Genomic DNA, 18680 nt, shown 5'->3' on the forward strand with positions numbered 1-18680 from the left:
GATATATTTATTACTTTTTGATAAACTGTATCCAGGGATGACTTCTACTTTTGAGCTGTTTTCCCCCCACTCTGGCATGAACTACTACATTTTCCCAAGACTAAACATCAAAATTGTCCTCTTGTCAATAATAAAAATCACCTGGTTCTAGTCACTGAATTTCATGCTGATGGATTTCAAACATCACCCTGTCTCAAGTAGCACTTTCTTTGCCTTCTTTAAACTAGAAACCAATGATGCGTATCACCCTTCATAAACTAAACTGATTTTCAAGTGGTGTGGAACATTTGGTCAGGTTCAATGCCTTGATCCAAGGGAGCCCCCCTTCTCAGGTATTTCTGAGATACACTTGAATGCAGTATCCTAGATAGAATCTTTACCAAGATTATTAAAAATGTCAATCTTGGGGCGTCTAGGTGGCTCGGTCAGTTGAGTGTCTGACTCTTGATTTCAGCTCAGGTCATGGTCCCAAGGTCATGAGATTGGGCTCAACGCTGGGTGTGAAGCCTGCTTAAGACTCTCTCTCTCTCTCTCTCTCTCTCTCTCTCCCCTCCCCCTCTCCCCCCTCACTCTGTTCCTCTCTCTTAAAAATAAAAGTCAATGGGGTGCCTGGGTGGCGCAGTCAGTTAAGCATCTGACTTCAGCCAGGTCACGATCTCGCGGTCCGTGAGTTCGAGCCCTGCGTCAGGCTCTGGGCTGATGGCTCAGAGCCTGGAGCCTGTTTCCGATTCTGTGTCTCCCTCTCTCTCTGCCCCTCCCCCGTTCATGCTCTGTCTCTCTCTGTCCCAAAAATAAATAAACGTTGAAAAAAAAATTAAAAAAAAAAATAAAAGTCAATATTGATTAAACCAAGGGGCACCATTGAAAGGTTTCATAGTAAATTTTATATATCACAAAATCCTACAACGCGCTCTGAAGAAAACAATTTCAGTGTTAACCCAATAATTCTGCAGTGTAAGCAGCAAAAAAAAAAATCATGTCTAGACTTGCCCCTGTGTTCCTAGAAGAGGCCTCAGAGCTCCTTCCTGGTAGAGCTACTCTGAAAAAGATGAAGAGTCTGTCCTTGCCAATAAATAGCTCCGGGGAAGCTCTAATTCCAGGAATTACATTACAGCTCCCAAGGGGATAAGAAACAACTGGTTGAGGAGAGAATCTTAAAAATGCCCAGCAGCGCCCTGGAGATCCGCTCATGGGTCCAGGACATTGGAAACTGAGGTCAGCAGGGAGTCCTTAGGAAGAATCGCCCACCACAAGGGCCTGGAGACATTGAGAAGCAACTCAACGGAGCATTTGGATGTTAACGTCTTTTAATTGCAAGCTTCTGTTTCTTCCATCGTGAGAGGGTGAGGGAAAAAATCAGGAGTAAGGAAAAGGGGAACACATAAAAGGGAGGGAAGGAGAAACCAAAGGGAGGGCACCCATTATTTGCAGGTACTACATGGGGTGCTTTCCAGTGTTGCTGCATTTAAGTCACACAACATCCCTCCGTGGGAATTAGTATAATCTCCATGTTACGCATGAGGAAATGGAGAGTAAAAGAAAGAAAGAAAGAAAGAAACTTGTCATATGTCCAACAGCTCCTAAGGGTCCTCAGGGCTGTGAATTTCTTACCATACCACACTGCCTCCCACCCACCCTACTTGTTCTGTGTGACAAGATTTGTTTTTATGACAAGAATTTGTTTGCTCTTTGCCCCCACTATTTTTACTGCATGAGTAGAACACTAATTATGTTCTGCAAGTTCTACGTGGTGAGATTAGTGCTCTAGGGAAACTGAACTGTCAGCAGTTTTTAATATTTATTTATTTTTAAGAGAGAGAAAGAAAGAAGCAGAGAGATGGGGAGACACAGAATCCAAAGCAGGCTCCAGGCTCTGAGCTGTCAGCACAGAGCTTGATGCGGGGTTCGAACCCACGGACCTTGAGATCATGACCTGAACAGAAGTCAGACCCTTAACCCACTGAACTATCCAGGTGCCCCAGCAAAGGAGTTTTTGAAGTGCGGTACAGATTGGATTGGTCTGGGTGGCTCTAAATGTCTATACATGATTTTCAATCCCCAATGCTTGCCAAGGCATCTCTGACCTCCATCCACACAGATCCTCAGAGCTCCGTATCTTACTTAGTCTTGTCGGTGCTACATTAAGTGGCTTTTCTCCATCTTCTCTTTTAAGCTTCTAGTATAACTTCCTCACGTTCTATGTTAATATCATTCATTCGCTTTTATTAAAGGCAGGATCCATAAGCTAAACAATAAAGGAAAAGAAACAAGGTAAGGAAGAAAGGGAGGGATAGAAGGAGGAAGAAAAGAGAAAAGAAAAAAAAAAGAAGAAGTAAGAAAGAGAGATAGGGAGGGGGGAGGAAGGAAGGGGGAGGGAGGAGAAAGAACCTAAGAGAGAAAAGAGAAAAACACGAAAAGAAGTTAGGGAGAAGGTGGGAGTGGGTAGAAGGAAACTCAAATGTCTCCTTAATTGTATTAGATTGTGTTCTCTACTATGGATCTGATTACTTTTTAATCATAGAACTTTTAGAAGTTAAAATTTAAAGATCTAGTCCAATTCGTTACTATATATATGGAAACTTCAACAAAATCATACAATTAATGGCAGTTTGAAGACCGCTCTTTTCATTAGCATACTCCTGTATTTTCTCCCTATTATGGCTGTATTCTCAGAAACAGATCAGCTGAATTATACATATCCAAGGTTTGTGGCACAAACATTTTGCTTAGCTCTTTAAGAATCATAAAATATATAACTTAATAAGGTTACTTAAGAAACTATGTTGTTTTATTCAGTGATATCAGTAGAAATTCTGGTGATAATAACCTCAAAGATAAATATTTCAAGCTTAATCAACAAGAGTAGCTTTTCTGTGGAAGCAAAACATTTATCCCTGGTATTTTGAGTGAACATATAGACACAGACACACAGAGAAGACACAGAACGTATAGAAATTGATGGAAAGTCAATTTTTCAGGATTTATAGTTGTTTAATAGGACAACTGTAGAAGACTTCCAGGATTACATTTGCTTTCCTAAACTCCAAAATGGAACCAAAAATAAGAAATGCAACATATCTATATTTAAGGCAAGCAAAGTGACTTAGTGTAATATTTGACACGTTTCATTGTATTTTAGAAATAGTTTTTACGGAAACTATTTCTAGAACTAAAATGAAGAGAAAATCGGATTTTTGCAAGATGCACGACCTTAAAATGAAAAGTAAAGGGTAGTTGTGAAGGGTGTTCCCCTGTTTCATGCTTACTTTATAATTAAGTAAGGTGAACCTCAAACAGAAGCTTTAGAACAACACACACACACACACACACACACACACACACACACACACCTGACATAAACTACTGCATTCCATTGTCATCAAAAATGCAAAGCTTAGCTGTCCCGAGGGCAAGTAGAATGAGCTTTAGGTACTCATCTGGGCTTCAGGTTGGCATCTTGACAAGTGGGTAACCTTAAGCACACAAAACAGCTCCACAAGTAAAAACCAGTTCAAAGACGCCCTTTGCAGAAAGCCAGTTCACTATTTTGACACAAGCATTATTTAAGCTCTGGATTAGAGTCTAAATTTGTGGAAAACGTTACAGAGAAATGTTTCTGCTCTCCTTTTCTGGGATTCCTTTCTTTAGGCGCCCTAATTAAATTAATTGCCTTTAAAAAAATTGTCATGATTTTGAAGCTCTACTGTTTGTCCTTCTCGCAGTGGTAAACAGCGTTACCATATTTTAAAGGATCAAGGATATTCCACCCACGTAAAGGTAATAAGGAACGTGTGAATGTTGCTTGAACCAAAACATATGTTGCTATTGTGCCCATGTTTTGCTATTTTTACCAAAAAGGTTATACATATGTTGCTATTTTGGGGAAAAGATTTGTATGTCTCCAACTGAAGTCATAGAAACACATGAAGAGGGCATTTGTTGGGCTGTTGAAACAGGAGACTGTCTTTCATCACTCTGAATTCCTTTTTTGTTCAATTTTCTTCCTGCTTAGTATGTACCTTTATATTTCGTTTGAAATATGAGTCTGTTTTATCATTTCTCCACCATTTTCTAACTTCCTGAATTTACCTTAAAAGTTATTGCAAGATTGGGATGCTTTTATTATTCAAGATACTTGATTTGCATGTACATATTTAGTTAAAATATAGATAGATAGATGATAGATAGATACAGATATAGAGAGATAGATATAGATTAGATATAGATATGAAGTTTTTTGATTTTCTTTTTTTTTAATTTTTTTTTCAACGTTTATTTATTTTTGGGACAGAGAGAGACAGAGCATGAACGGGGGAGGGGCAGAGAGAGAGGGAGACACAGAATCGGAAATAGGCTCCAGGCTCTGAGCCATCAGCCCAGAGCCTGACGCGGGGCTCAAACTCCCGGACCACGAGATCGTGACCTGGCTGAAGTCGGTCGCTTAACCGACTGCGCCACCCAGGTGCCCCGATTTTCTTTTTTTTTTTTATTTTTTTTAATCTTTAGTTATTTTTGAGAGAGAGAGACAGAGTGAGAGCAGGGGAGGGGCAGAGAGAGAGGGAGACACAGAATCTGAGGCAGGTTCCAGGCTCTGAGCTGTCAGCAGCCCCAACGTGGGGCTCGAACTCACAAACTGTGAGACCATGACCTGAGCTGAAGTCGGACGCTTAACCAACTGAGCCACCCAGGCGCCCCAAGTTTTTTAATTTTCTAATATGACAAGCTGATACATAATAAAGAGACCAATGTTAACTGCAGCTGCCCATTTTTTGGTTTCAGGCATTTTTGTATTATTTGTTCATCTAGTAGCCATGCTTCTGTTTTGAGTTCCTGTTAATTTACCTATCATTTTCTCTCTCAAGGGGGGCCTGAGAGGTGGTTTTTCTGAAGAAAGCATTATATTTGGAGGATAGTGGTAACTTTGTGAGAGGCCATCCTTGATTGCCCACCAAGTAATTCTGGATTAGACAAAAACTGATTGATATTTGATATACTCAAGTTAGTTAATGTGATTTCACATTTCTTGATATCAAACATTTATTTTGAAACGCCATTTCTGTTTTAGGCTACATATTCAGTTTAACATTGGTCCGGGTAAAAAGACCCTCAGAAAACAAACAGTAGAAAAGTAGTCACCAGGATCTGGGGGAGTGGGGGAAATAGGGAGAAGTTGGTCAAAGGGCTACAAACATTCAGTTATAGGATGAAATTGTGAGGACCTAACGCCTAACATGGGAACTATAGTTGACACTATATAGCTGACACCATCAACATTGCCTGGGAACTTAGAAATGTAATTCCTTGGGGGCACCTGGATGGCTCAGTTGTCAAGCATCTGACTGGCTTAGGTCATGATCTCAAGGTTCATGAGTTTGAGTTCCACATTGGGTGAGAGTGAGCCCCGCTTCAGGTGAGCCCTGCTTTTCTCTCCCTCCATCTCTCTCTCTTTCTTTCTCTGCCCCTTGCTCACTTGCACCCTCTCTCTTTCTCTCAAAAAAGAGAAAAAAAAGAAAAAAAATGTAACTTTTCAGGACCTACTTCACACCTAAGGAATCAAACTCTGGGGTTAGTTCACTACAGGGTATGTTTTATAAACCTTCCAAATGCTTCTGGTGGCTGCTACTGTTTTAGGAATACTGCTCTAAATAGAAATGTGTATTTCTGTGCCTAAAAAGGATTGTTTTACAAAATAAATCAGTGTGAAAATGAGAATGTGTGTTCTAAAAGAATTAGGAATGTTTGCGTGAGTCTCCTCATTATCGTCTGCAGGCTTTTTTCAAACAGAAAAGAAAAAATGGGTATTATTTAACTTCTACTGTGCTTTGTTTTAGTTGTGGTATGCTAGTTCAACTCTTGGGGGACAAACCTGGAACATGATTATACAATAAAAACACTTTATATGAATGTTTCCAAAATCCATTCCAACCTATTGACCATGTATGGTGACAAATGGTGACGAATGTTGACACGGCACAGTCACGTATTAGGTACCTTGTATAAACTCTAAATTTACCGGCATTGTCTGGAGCAATGAAAGCATACTTCAGCCCAGAAGTGGTGTTGTAGAGTTTACGACTTAAAATTTAGCACTAGTTTTCTATTTTCCCTAACGTTAATTGCAAGCCCACATGCCTTGATTTTCCCCCTAACAATGGGAAAAGCTTTAGAAGATCAAACTGTTAACTTTATATCATTTATTATGAATGAACTTCTTTGAAAGAAGATTGTGTGTGAAAAATCATGGGTTGCTGCATAACATATCACCCTAAAACTTTTTGGCTTAAAGCAAAAACAAGCCTTTATTTTGCTCACAAACCAGCAACATGAGCAGTGTTCAGAAGGATGTCTTACCCCAGGGAGTGACAGCTGGGATAGCTGGACTGAGCTGGAGCGTGCATTCCCAAGGGGGCTCACTCACATGGCTGGCAAACTGGTATTGGCTGTCAATCTGTCCAGCCAGGGACCTCAATTCCACGTCACACAAGACACTTCACAGGGCTGTTTGGGCTTCCACACAACATGGTAACTGATGTCCAAGAACAAGTATTCCAAGAGATGAGAAGTAAAACTACCAATCTACTAAAATCTTGACCAGAAAAACCATACAACTTCACTTCTGCTATTAGATAGCACTGACTTACCTAGGTCCCAGTGGAAGGAACAAAGAACCCCATTTCGTGATGAGACAAGTCTCAAAGAATTTGTGGCCATCTTGAATGTGTCACAAATGGTCTATTCACTTACACAGAGTATAGATTTTGAGATAATGATATTTTGAGTCTTCTTTGGGTACATGTTTTTCTTCCTAAGATCTTCCTAATTTGGGGCACCTGGGGTGGGGGGGATTCAGTCAGTTGAGTGTTCAGTTCTTGATTTCTGCTCAGGTCATGATCTCGTACGTAGGTTCATGAGTTCAAGCCCGACTTCAGGTTCTGCACTGACAGCGTGGAGCCTGCTTGGGATTCTCTCTCTGCCCCTCCCATGCTCATGCTTTCTTTCAAAAGTAAATAAATAAACATTAAAAAGTTAATAAAATTAAAAGTGTTCTTAATTTGGAAGTTAAATCAAAAACAAAAGAAAAAAGAAAGAAAAACTAAATATACTCACAAATTTAAAAAAATACAGTGAGGAAACTGAATACCAACATCATGCAACTAAAACTATGTCTGTAATTGAGCAAACAGCAACAAATTTTCAATGAGTCATGTGGTAAGCCTATTCCCATAAGGCCAAAATAAATACAACATATCATGAGGCAAAACAACCAAATTCTTAACATTCTTTTGTCATGGTGGAAATGCATGGATGTCTAAATACAGCTAGAGTAAATTTAAAATATAAGATGAAATGTGTACAACTATCAACACAGAAATACCTATATGCCTATGTTTCCTCAATAATAGGTTTCTTTTATTTGATTAATTTGTTTTAATTTGTTTTCATTTTTGTTTTTCATATTGAATTATCCAGAAAATTTTCCCTCAAGTCTCTATGCAAACTGACCTTTAGGGTACAAACTAATTCAGGAAAACATTTTAGATGAACTTTGTACCAGATATAAAGGAAGAATAGGACAGTAAAAATTGTAATTTGAAGGAGTGATTCCTTCCTAACTTAGACGAGATAAAAGTTTATATTAATATTAGCAATATTTGAGGTAGAAATTAAAAGACACAAAAATGTATTCATATGGAAAATATTTGAGGTCAAAATATATCATCCTTTGTTTCCATGTGCTTTCATTTAACTATGTAGACCAGCTAAGAAATAACATTCTTACATCACAGGCAAAAGTTTACACCCTAAACAATACGGTGGGTGTTCTGGTTTGTTTTGTCACTGATTTTCAAATCCATTGGTAATGTTTTGACCTAAAGTTCAGCTTGACAGCCAGTTGGCAAGACATTTTTTAAATTTCACAAACACACAGAATCTAAGGGAAACCAATCACTTCAAGCAGTAAGTTAATGGTAAAGAATATTTTACAAGTGACATTTCAAAGATATACATTATTTTAACTATTATATTGTTGAAGTAATTAATTTGTAGTAAAAAAGTTGGTCCGAATCACTGCACATATGTCTCAGATGCAATCAGCTACCTCCCTCTTCTGGCCAAAGGTGGAGAGAGGTTTAATTTTTACTGTTGAATCCGAGCAGGATTATCTTCACAATCAGCTCTAAAATCAGGTCTTACACAATGAAAATTTACTCCACTGCCCATCAGCAAGATAAAAATATGATTTGCCTCAGAAATCATAGGTTAAAATATCGAGAAATTATTTGATAGAAGAGGCCACTGAGCTTTTCATTTGTAAGAATTTTTGTGGTGGGTAAGTGATTTAAGTGTGTTTGCCCAACAGCCTTTAGAATAAGAAACGATGGGTTTCAGTGCTTTGAGGTCACTTGGGGTTAATATATTTTGATTGTCAACTAAAATTATTCATAGATAGTGGAATGAGCATTGGTGGTTCTTACAGGGAAGAATGAGAAATTATAAAGATAAACTCCAGAGATTTCTACCATAGATTCAAGAATGAAACGCAATTTCTCTTCATGATCTTGCTAAGCCTTGCAAGTGTTATGAAGGGCAACTACAAGATTAAATTGTCAGATTTATAAATTCAAAACTACTTCCCTTAATTGGGATAATTTAAATAATTTAAATTTCCCTGTAGGTCCTTCGGTTTTGGACACACACAAAACTATAAATTACAGAAAATTTTAAGAGACAATAAACTGTCACAAAAAGGCTTTGACTAATTTATATCATTATAAATCTGTATGCATAAGAGCCATATTTATAGAAAAATATCACTCCATATTTCATTCAAAGGAATAAAGCCTAGAATAATAAATTATATTAAAATTAAGATTCATAGACAAATATGTTTTGAAATATTGATGAGAAATATAAAGCAACACAAGGCACAGACCTTACCAATTAGAGAATATATGAATGCAAATAGTAACTGATATTCAAATCCTGCTATCTCGTCTTTAGGTTCTAAAAATTAAATTTAAAATCTCTCAGTCAGCATGAATAAATGAATTATTAAAAACTAACAAAGATGAACTTGCACTGGTATTCAAGGAATAATGATAAGGAATTAAATACATCCAAGTTGCCTTCCTCACATTTTATAAATATAAACACCCAGTATTTTAAAATATTCCTAATTACAAGAGATTTCTCAGTTCCTCTGATGACCCAAAACAAAATAAGTTGTCCCACTAGATCAAGAGGATTCTATGCAATTAAAAAAATAGGTAACCTCTTATTTTCCTTAATTGCACCAACTACAATTAAGAAAAGTCATCATGAAAAAATCATCATTATCACTTCATAAGTCCATAGTGACTAGGAGATAAATGGTGTTCCAGAGTTATGGAAGGCACTACTTGCCTTACTGTATGCAGAAGCCCCGTTCCAACCACTCCCACATCCCAAAGTGCGTTAGTAGGTCCTCTATGCACAACTCGCAAAGTGGTAGTTGGAAAGCTAGACATAAAAGTCTAAAACACTCACTTCAAGAAGTTGGGCTCAATTTGAACTGAGACAGAGATTCTCTAGGAGAGAATTGTGCTGTGCCCTTGCCCAAAGGGGAGACATTAAGTGCGTTATCCCTCATCCCCAGCCAGAAAAACAGCCCATCCATCAGTAGGGCCATTTGGAGATTAGGAGGCACAGAGGGCTGGTGTCTGATTTAAGCTCAGGAAATCTAAAGAGTGAGACCCAGTGACTGGTTACCTACCCTGATGGTGAACAATAGAAACATTTTTCCATTGGTAATGGCCTGGTCTCCCGGAACACATCTGGACAAAGAATGTATGAAGTTTTCCCCATGAACCATATGAGGTCTACTCAAGAAACAGAGCCAGGCTGAGGGTGTCTTAGATCTTGCCCATGTAAATCCTCCTGGAGCAGAGAGCATAGCAGAAAGAACTTGGAGGTTGACACTGCTAATAAAATGAAATCTTATCAGGTTCCCCAAAAACACCCAGAAAAAAAGGAGCCAATTTCTGTGGTTACTAGATCAGGAGATGACCTTGTGCAGACAGATGAATTTGTAGGGAAATATAGATACTCAGTCTTGTAGACTAGAGCTTTCCAGTGATTCAGGGGATGAAGAAGGGTCTCTCACACAAAAGTCCCATAAGAAAGAGGATTCCTTTAGGCCCAAGAGGTCACTAAAGAAACAGGGGGAAGAGTATTAAGTTTGAATAAGCTAGAACATCTGGATTTTACACCGAACATATTAAAAATTGAATCAAGACTTTTTATAAAACTAGAATCATGTTATATTAAGGGAACATGTCTTGATTTTTTTTCTCCAGTGATTTAACAACAACAACAAAAAAAATCCCATCTATTTCTAGCTCATAGTTGGATATAGGTCATGTGATAATGACCAGTTTGCCTTTAATGGTGACTGAGGGATCCAAACTCATTCCATCATGTAGCTCCATCACCTTTGGAGAACTTTGCTTCTAGCCATGCAGTTGAGGAACAAAATAGCATGGAGAGTGGGTTGGTTTATTACTCAGGGTTCTCCAGAGAAACAGAACCAATTGTATATACATATATATATACATACATATAAATACAAAGAGAGAGAGAGAGAGATTTACTTTAAGGAACTGACCAACACAATAACTGGGGCTGACACGTTCAAAATCTGCAGGATAGGAAAGGAAACAACTTTCAAGGGTTCTTATTAGACTCAAAATATTGTTCGTGGACCAGCAACATTAATAATCTATTAGAAATTCAGGGAAAACTGGGCAGCAACATGAAAAAGAATGAAACTGGACCGCTTTCTTATACCATACCCAAAAATAAATTCAAAGTGGATTAAAGACCTAAATGTGAGACAGGAACCCATTAAAATCCTAGAGGAGAAATAGGTAGTAATCTCTGACATAGGCTGTAGCAACTTCTTTCTGAATATGTCTCCAGAGGCAAGGGAAACAAAAGCAAAAATAAACTATTAGGACTTCATCGAAATAGAAAGCTTTTCTGCACAGCAAAGGAAACAATCAACAAAACTAAAAAGGCAACCTACAGAATAGGAGAAGATGTATGCAAATTACATATCTGGCCATTAGACTCATAAAAAGATGCACAACGTCACACATCATCAGGGGAATACAAATCAAAACTTACAGTGAGATATCACCCCATACCTTCCAGAAAGGCTAAAATCAACAACACAAAACAATAGATTTTGGCAAGGATGTGGAGAAAGGGGAACCCTCTTGCACTGTTGGTGGGGATGCAAACTTGTGGAAACTCTGGAGAACAGTATGGGGGTTTCTCAAAAAGTTAAAAATAGAACTACCCTAAGATCCAGCAATTGCACTACGATTGTGGAAAGAGTGTGAGCATCCATCAATTAATAATGAATGGATAAAGAAGAGGTGCCATATATATATATATATATATATATATATATACACACACACACACAATGAAATATTACTCAGCCATAAAAAAGAATGAGATCTTTCCATTTGCAATGAAATGGATGTAACTAGAGAGTATTATGCTAAGCAAAATAAGTCTGTCAGAGAAAGACAAATACTGTACGATTTCACTCATATGTGGAATTTAAGAAACAACAAAAAAAATGAGTGTAATGAAAAAAAAGAGAGGCAAACCAAAAAACAGACTCAACTATAGAGGACAAACTGACGGCTACTAAGGAGGAGGTGGCTGAGTGGATGGATTAAATAGGTGGTGGGGATTAAGGAGCGCAGGTGTTGTGATGAGCATCAGGTGTCGTATGGACGAGTTGAATCACTAAATTGTACACCTGAAACCAACATTACACTGCATGTTGACTAACTGGAATTTAAACAAAAACTTAAAAAAGAAAAAAGGAAATGTAGACTACTCCAGATCTACTACATCCCAATCTTCACTTTAACAAAATTCCCTAAGTAATCTACATGCACATTAAAGTTTAAAAATGCCATCATTCTAAAAATACTGATTCAAAGGGACACATGCTCCCCATTATCAACAATAACCAAATTATGGAAAGGGCCCAAATGTCCTTTGATGAATGGATAAAGAGGTGGCATATATAGAGAGACACATATATACATATAAATATACACACATATGTATATGTGTATATATACATACACACACACACACATGTGTGTGAGGAGAAGGCAGAGTCTGTGTCTCCCTCTTTCTCTCTGTCCCTCCCCTGCTTGCACTCTGTCTCTCTCTCTCTCTCTCTCAAAAATAAATAAACATTAAAAACAAATTAAAAGCAAGTTGCCCAGATGAAACATTTTGTAAGACTGGTATACAGAAAAAGGAAATTGAAAAACCATTATTCAAATGTCTATTCGTTTCTAGGCATTTTGCTGTAAAAAGGGAGAAAAGCTGGATACAAGTACTGACTTACTGGACCTCTTCATGATTAATAATGTTCCCCAACAATACGTGTTTCTCAGTGGGGATGCTTTTGGCATTTGGGGAAAGAACTGGAGCTTACTGTGAGGGAATGGCCCATACGCTGCAGGATTTTAACATCCCTGGCACCCACTAACTAAATGTCAGCAGTAACCCCTTCTGTCACTGTGACAATACCCCCACATCCCTACAGATATAAGGCGTAACATCCTTATTGGAAATCCAGTGAGTTCGTTTTTCCAGAGCAAAAGCAAGACAATTTCAAATTCAAAATTGGACAAACTTCTACAGATTTGCTTTTAGTCATTTTACGTTTTCTTTTTTCACATTAAGTTTTTAATGCACCTGAATTTTATTTTGGGGTAAGGTATTAAATAGAATTGGAAAATTGTATTTTCCTTATGGCTTCTTCCAGCACCATTTTGAAGAAATATATTTTCTTCAGTGACCAAAAAATCCATTTCGTTCACAAGGTATATTATTTGCCATGTTTAGATTTGTCTATGCATTTCTTTCCTATTTTACATGTCTTGTCTATCCCTGCACAATCTTACTGTTTAAACTATTAGAACCCTAGAATGCTTAATTTCTAGTAAGCCAATGATTGCCTTAACAACCCCTAAATCACAATTATCTTTGCTAACCTTGCTTGTTGGTTCTTCCTGTGACTTTAAAAATAGTATTGCCAAGTCTGGGGGAAAAAATCTCATTAAAATTTGATTAAAATAGAGGTGTCTGGGTGGCTCAGTTGGTTGGGCGTCCAACCGGCTCAGGTCATGATTTCACGGATCGCAGTTGTGGGTTCGGGCCCTGTGTTGTCTCTGTGCTGACAGCTCAGAGCCTGGAGCCTGCTTTGGATTCCGTGTCTCCCTCTCTCTCTGCCCCTCTCCCATTGGCACTCTGTCTCTCTTTGTCTCTGTCTCAAAAATAAACATTAATATTTTTTAATTTTGATGAAAATACAGGATATTTATAAGCTAATTTGGAAAAAGTATAGTCTTTGCAATAATAGGTCTTTCCTATGAACAACATGGTATATTTCCACATCGAAGACTCTCCTTTTAACTCCTTCAGTGAAGTTTAAAATGTTTCCCATACAGTTTCTATATATATTTGCTGGCTAACACCCAGTTTATGTTTGGTATTGAATTAAGATTTTTTATCATGTTTTCAAACTAATGATTTCTAATTAGTGTTTACACATTTCCACATAACGAATATATTATACCAGTGTAATAGCTTATAGAAATTTTCAGATAGCAATGCATATCATTGGTCAATGATAACTTTCTCTCCTTTCTTTTGATCATCATGTTTCTTTCTTTCTAAGATAAAAGAATATTTGTGGGAATGCAAGCTGGTGCAACCACTCTGGAAAACAGTATGGAGGTTCTTCAAAAAACTAAAAATAGAACTACCCTACGACCCAGCAAATGCACTACTCGGCATTTATCCAAGGGATACAGGTGTGCTCTTTCAAACGGACACATGCACCCCCATGTTTATAGCAGCACTATCAACAATAGCCAAAGTATGGAAAGAGCCCAAATGTCCATCGATGGATGAACAGATAAAGAAGATGTGGTATCAGCTCGGATTGAAGAGGCAGAAGAGAGAATAGGTAAACTAGAAGATAAAGTCATGGAAAAAGAGGAAGCTGAGAAAAAGAGAGATAAAAAAATCCAGGAGTATGAGGAGAAAATTAGAGAACTAAGTGATACACTAAAAAAGAAATAATATACGCATAATTGGTATCCCAGAGGAGGAAGAGAGAGGGAAAGGTGCTGAAGGGGTACTTGAAGAAATCATAGCTGAGAACTTCCCTGAACTGGGGAAGGAAAAAGGCATTGAAATCCAAGAGGCACAGAGAACTCCCTTCAGACGTAACTTGAATCGATCTTCTGCACGACATATCATAGTGAAACTGGCAAAATACAAGGATAAAGAGAAAATTCTGAAAGCAGCAAGGGGTAAACGTGCCCTCGCATATAAAGGGAGACCTATAAGACTCGTGACTGATCTCTCTTTTGAAACTTGGCAGGCCAGAAAGAATTGGCACGAGATTTTCAGTGTGCTAGACAGAAAAAATATGCAGCCGAGAATCCTTTATCCAGCAAGTCTGTCATTTAGAATAGAAGGAGAGATAAAGGTCTTCCCAAACAAACAAAAACTGAAGGAATTTGTCACCACTAAACCAGCCCTACAAGAGATCCTAAGGGGGACCCTGTGAGACAAAGTACCAGAGACATCACTACAAGCATAAAACATACAGACATCACAATGACTCTAAACCCGTATCTTTCTATAATAACACTGAATGTAAATGGATTAAATGCGCCAACCAAAAGACATAGGGTATCAGAATGGATAAAAAAACAAGACCCATCTATTTGCTGTCTACAAGAGACTCATTTTAGACCTGAGGACACCTTTAGATTGAGAGTGAGAGGATGGAGAACTATTTATCATGCTACTGGAAGCCAAAAGAAAGCTGGAGTAGCCATACTTATATCAGACAAACTAGGCTTTAAATTAAAGGCTGTAACAAGAGATGAAGAAGGACATTATATAATAGTTACAGGGTCTATCCATCAGGAAGAGCTAACAATTATAAATGTCTATGCGCCGAATACCGGAGCCCCCAAATATATAAAACAATTACTCATAAACATAAGCAACCTTATTGATAAGAATGTGGTAATTGCAGGGGACTTTAACACCCCACTTACAGAAATGGATAGATCGTCTAGACACACGGTCAATAAAGAAACAAGGGCCCTGAATGAGACATTGGATCAGATGGACTTGACAGATATATTTAGAACTCTGCATCCCAAAGCAACAGAATATACGTTCTTCTTGAGTGCACATGGAACATTCTCCAAGATAGATCATATACTGGGTCACAAAACAGCCCTTCATAAGTTTACAAGAATTGAAATTATACCATGCATACTTTCAGACCACAATGCTATGAAGCTTGAAATCAACCACAGAAAAAAGTCTGGAAAACCTCCAAAAGCATGGAGGTTAAAGAACACCCTACTAACGAATGAGTGAGTCAACCAGGCAATTAGAGAAGAAATTAAAAATATATGGAAACAAACGAAAATGAAAATACAACAATCCAAACGCTTTGGGATGCAGCGAAGGCAGTCCCAAGAGGAAAATACATTGCAATCCAGGCCTATCTCAAGAAACAAGAAAAATCCCAAATACAAAATAACAGCACACCTAAAGGAAATAGAAGCTGAACAGCAAAGGCAGCCTAAACCCAGCCGAAGAAGAGAAATAATAAAGATCAGAGCAGAAATAAACAATATAGAATCTAAAAAAACTGTAGAGCAGATCAACAAAACCAAGAGTTGGTGTTTTGAAAAAATAAACAAAATTGACAAACCTCTAGCCAGGCTTCTCAAAAAGAAAAGGGAGATGACCCAAATAGATAAAATCATGAATGAAAATGGAATTATTACAACCAATCCCTCAGAGATACAAACAATTATCAGGGAATACTATGAAAAATTATATGCCAACAAATTGGACAACCTGGAAGAAATGGACAAATTCCTGAACACCCACACTCTTCCAAAACTCAATCATGAGGAAATAGAAAGCTTGAACAGACCCATAACCAGCGAAGAAATTGAATTGGTTATCAAAAATCTCCCAACAAATAAGAGTCCAGGACCAAATGGCTTCCCAGGGGAGTTCTACCAGACGTTTAAAGCAGAGATAATACCTATCCTTCTCAAGCTATTCCAAGAAATAGAAAGGGAAGGAAAACTTCCAGACTCATTCTATGAAGCCAGTATTACTTTGAATCCTAAACCAGACAGAGACCAGTAAAAAAAGAGAACTACAGGCCAATATCCCTGATGAATATGGATGCAAAAATTCTCAATAAGATACTAGCAAATCGAATTCAACGGCATATAAAAAGAATTATTCACCATGATCAAGTGGGATTCATTCCTGGGATGCAGGGCTGGTTCAACATTCGCAAATCAATCAACGTGATACATCACATTAACAAAAAAAAAGAGAAGAACCATATGATCCTGTCAATTGATGCAGAAAAGGCCTTTGACAAAATCCAGCGCCCTTTCTTAATAAAAACCCTTGAGAAAGTCGGGATAGAAGGAACATACTTAAAGATCATAAAAGCCATTTATGAAAAGCCCACAGCTAACATCATCCTCAATGGGGAAAAACTGAGAGCTTTTTCCCTGAGATCAGGAACACGACAGGGATGCCCACTCTCACCGCTGTTGTTTAACATAGTGCTGGAAGTTCTAGCATCAGCAATCAGACAACAAAAGGAAATCAAAGGCATCAAAATTGGCAAAGATGAAGTCAAGCTTTCACTTTTTGCAGATGACATGATATTATACATGGAAAACCCAATAGACTCCACCAAAAGTCTGCTAGAACTGATACATGAATTCAGCAAAGTTGCAGGATACAAAATCAATGAACAGAAATCAGTTGCATTCTTATACACTAACAATGAAGCAACAGAAAGACAAATAAAGAAACTGATCCCATTCACAATTGCACCAAGAAGCATAAAATACCTAGGAATAAATCTAATCAAAGATGTAAAGGATCTGTATGCTGAAAACTATAGAAAGCTTATGAAGGTAATTGAAGAAGATTTAAAGAAATGGAAAGACATTCCCTGCTCATGGATTGGAAGAATAAATATTGTCAAAATGTCAATACTACCCAAAGCTATCTACACATTCAATGCAATCCCAATCAAAATTGCACCAGCATTCTTCTCGAAACTAGAACAAGCAATCCTAAAATTCATATGGAACCACAAAAGGCCCCGAATATCCAAAGGAATTTTGAAGAAGAAGACCAAAGCAGGAGGCATCACAATCCCAGACTTTAGCCTCTACTACAAAGCTGTCATCATCAAGACAGCATGGTATTGGCACAAAAACAGACACATAGACCAATGGAATAGAATAGAAACCCCAGAACTAGACCCACAAACGTATGGCCAACTCATCTTTGACAAAGCAGGAAAGAACATCCAATGGAAAAAAGACAGCCTCTTTAACAAATGGTGCTGGGAGAACTGGACAGCAACATGCAGAAGGTTGAAACTAGACCACTTTTTCACACCATTCCAAAAATAAACTCAAAATGGATAAAGGACCTGAATGTGAGACAGGAAACCATCAAAACCTTAGAGGAGAAAGCAGGAAAAGACCTCTCTGACCTCAGCCGTAGCAATCTCTTACTCGACATATCCCCAAAGGCAAGGGAATTAAAAGCAAAAGTGAATTACTGGGACCTTATGAAGATAAAAAGCTTCTGCACAGCAAAGGAAACAACCAACAAAACTAAAAGGCAACCAACGGAATGGAAAAAGATATTTGCAAATGACATATCGGACAAAGGGCTAGTATCCAAAAGCTATTAAGAGCTCACCAAACTCCACACCCGAAAAACAAATAACCCAGTGAAGAAATGGGCAGAAAACATGAATAGACACTTCTCTAAAGAAGATATCTGGATGGCCAACAGGCACATGAAAAGATGCTCAACGTCACTCCTCATCAGGGAAATACAAATCAAAACCACACTCAGGTATCACCTCACGCCAGTCAGAGTGGCCAAAATGAACAAATCAGGAGACTATAGATGCTGGAGAGGATGTGGAGAAACGGGAACCCTCTTGCACTGTTGGTGGGAATGCAAATTGGTGCAGCCGCTCTGGAAAGCAGTGTGGAGGTTCCTCAGAAAATTAAAAATAGACCTACCCTATGACCCAGCAATAGCACTGCTAGGAATTTATCCAAGGGATATAGGAGTACTGATGCATAGGGCCACTTGTACCCCAATGTTCATAGCAGCACTCTCAACAATAGCCAAATTATGGAAAGAGCCTAAATGTCCATCAACTGATGAACGGATAAAGAAATTGTGGTTTATATACACAATGGAATACTACGTGGCAATGAGAAAAAATGAAATATGGCCTTTTGTAGCAACGTGGATGGAAGTGGAGAGTGTGATGCTAAGTGAACTAAGCCATACAGAAAAAGACAGATACCATATGGTTTCACTCTTATGTGGATCCTGAGAAACTTAACAGGAACCCATGGGGGAGGGGAAGGAAAAAAAAAAAGAGGTTAGAGTGGGAGAGAGCCAAAGCATAAGAGACTGTTAAAAACTGAGAACAAACTGAGGGTTGATGGGGGGTGGGAGGGAGGAGAGGGTGGGTGATGGGTATT

Source organism: Felis catus, chromosome B2 (genome assembly GCF_018350175.1).
Source record: "Felis catus isolate Fca126 chromosome B2, F.catus_Fca126_mat1.0, whole genome shotgun sequence".
Taxonomy (NCBI): domain Eukaryota; kingdom Metazoa; phylum Chordata; class Mammalia; order Carnivora; family Felidae; genus Felis; species Felis catus.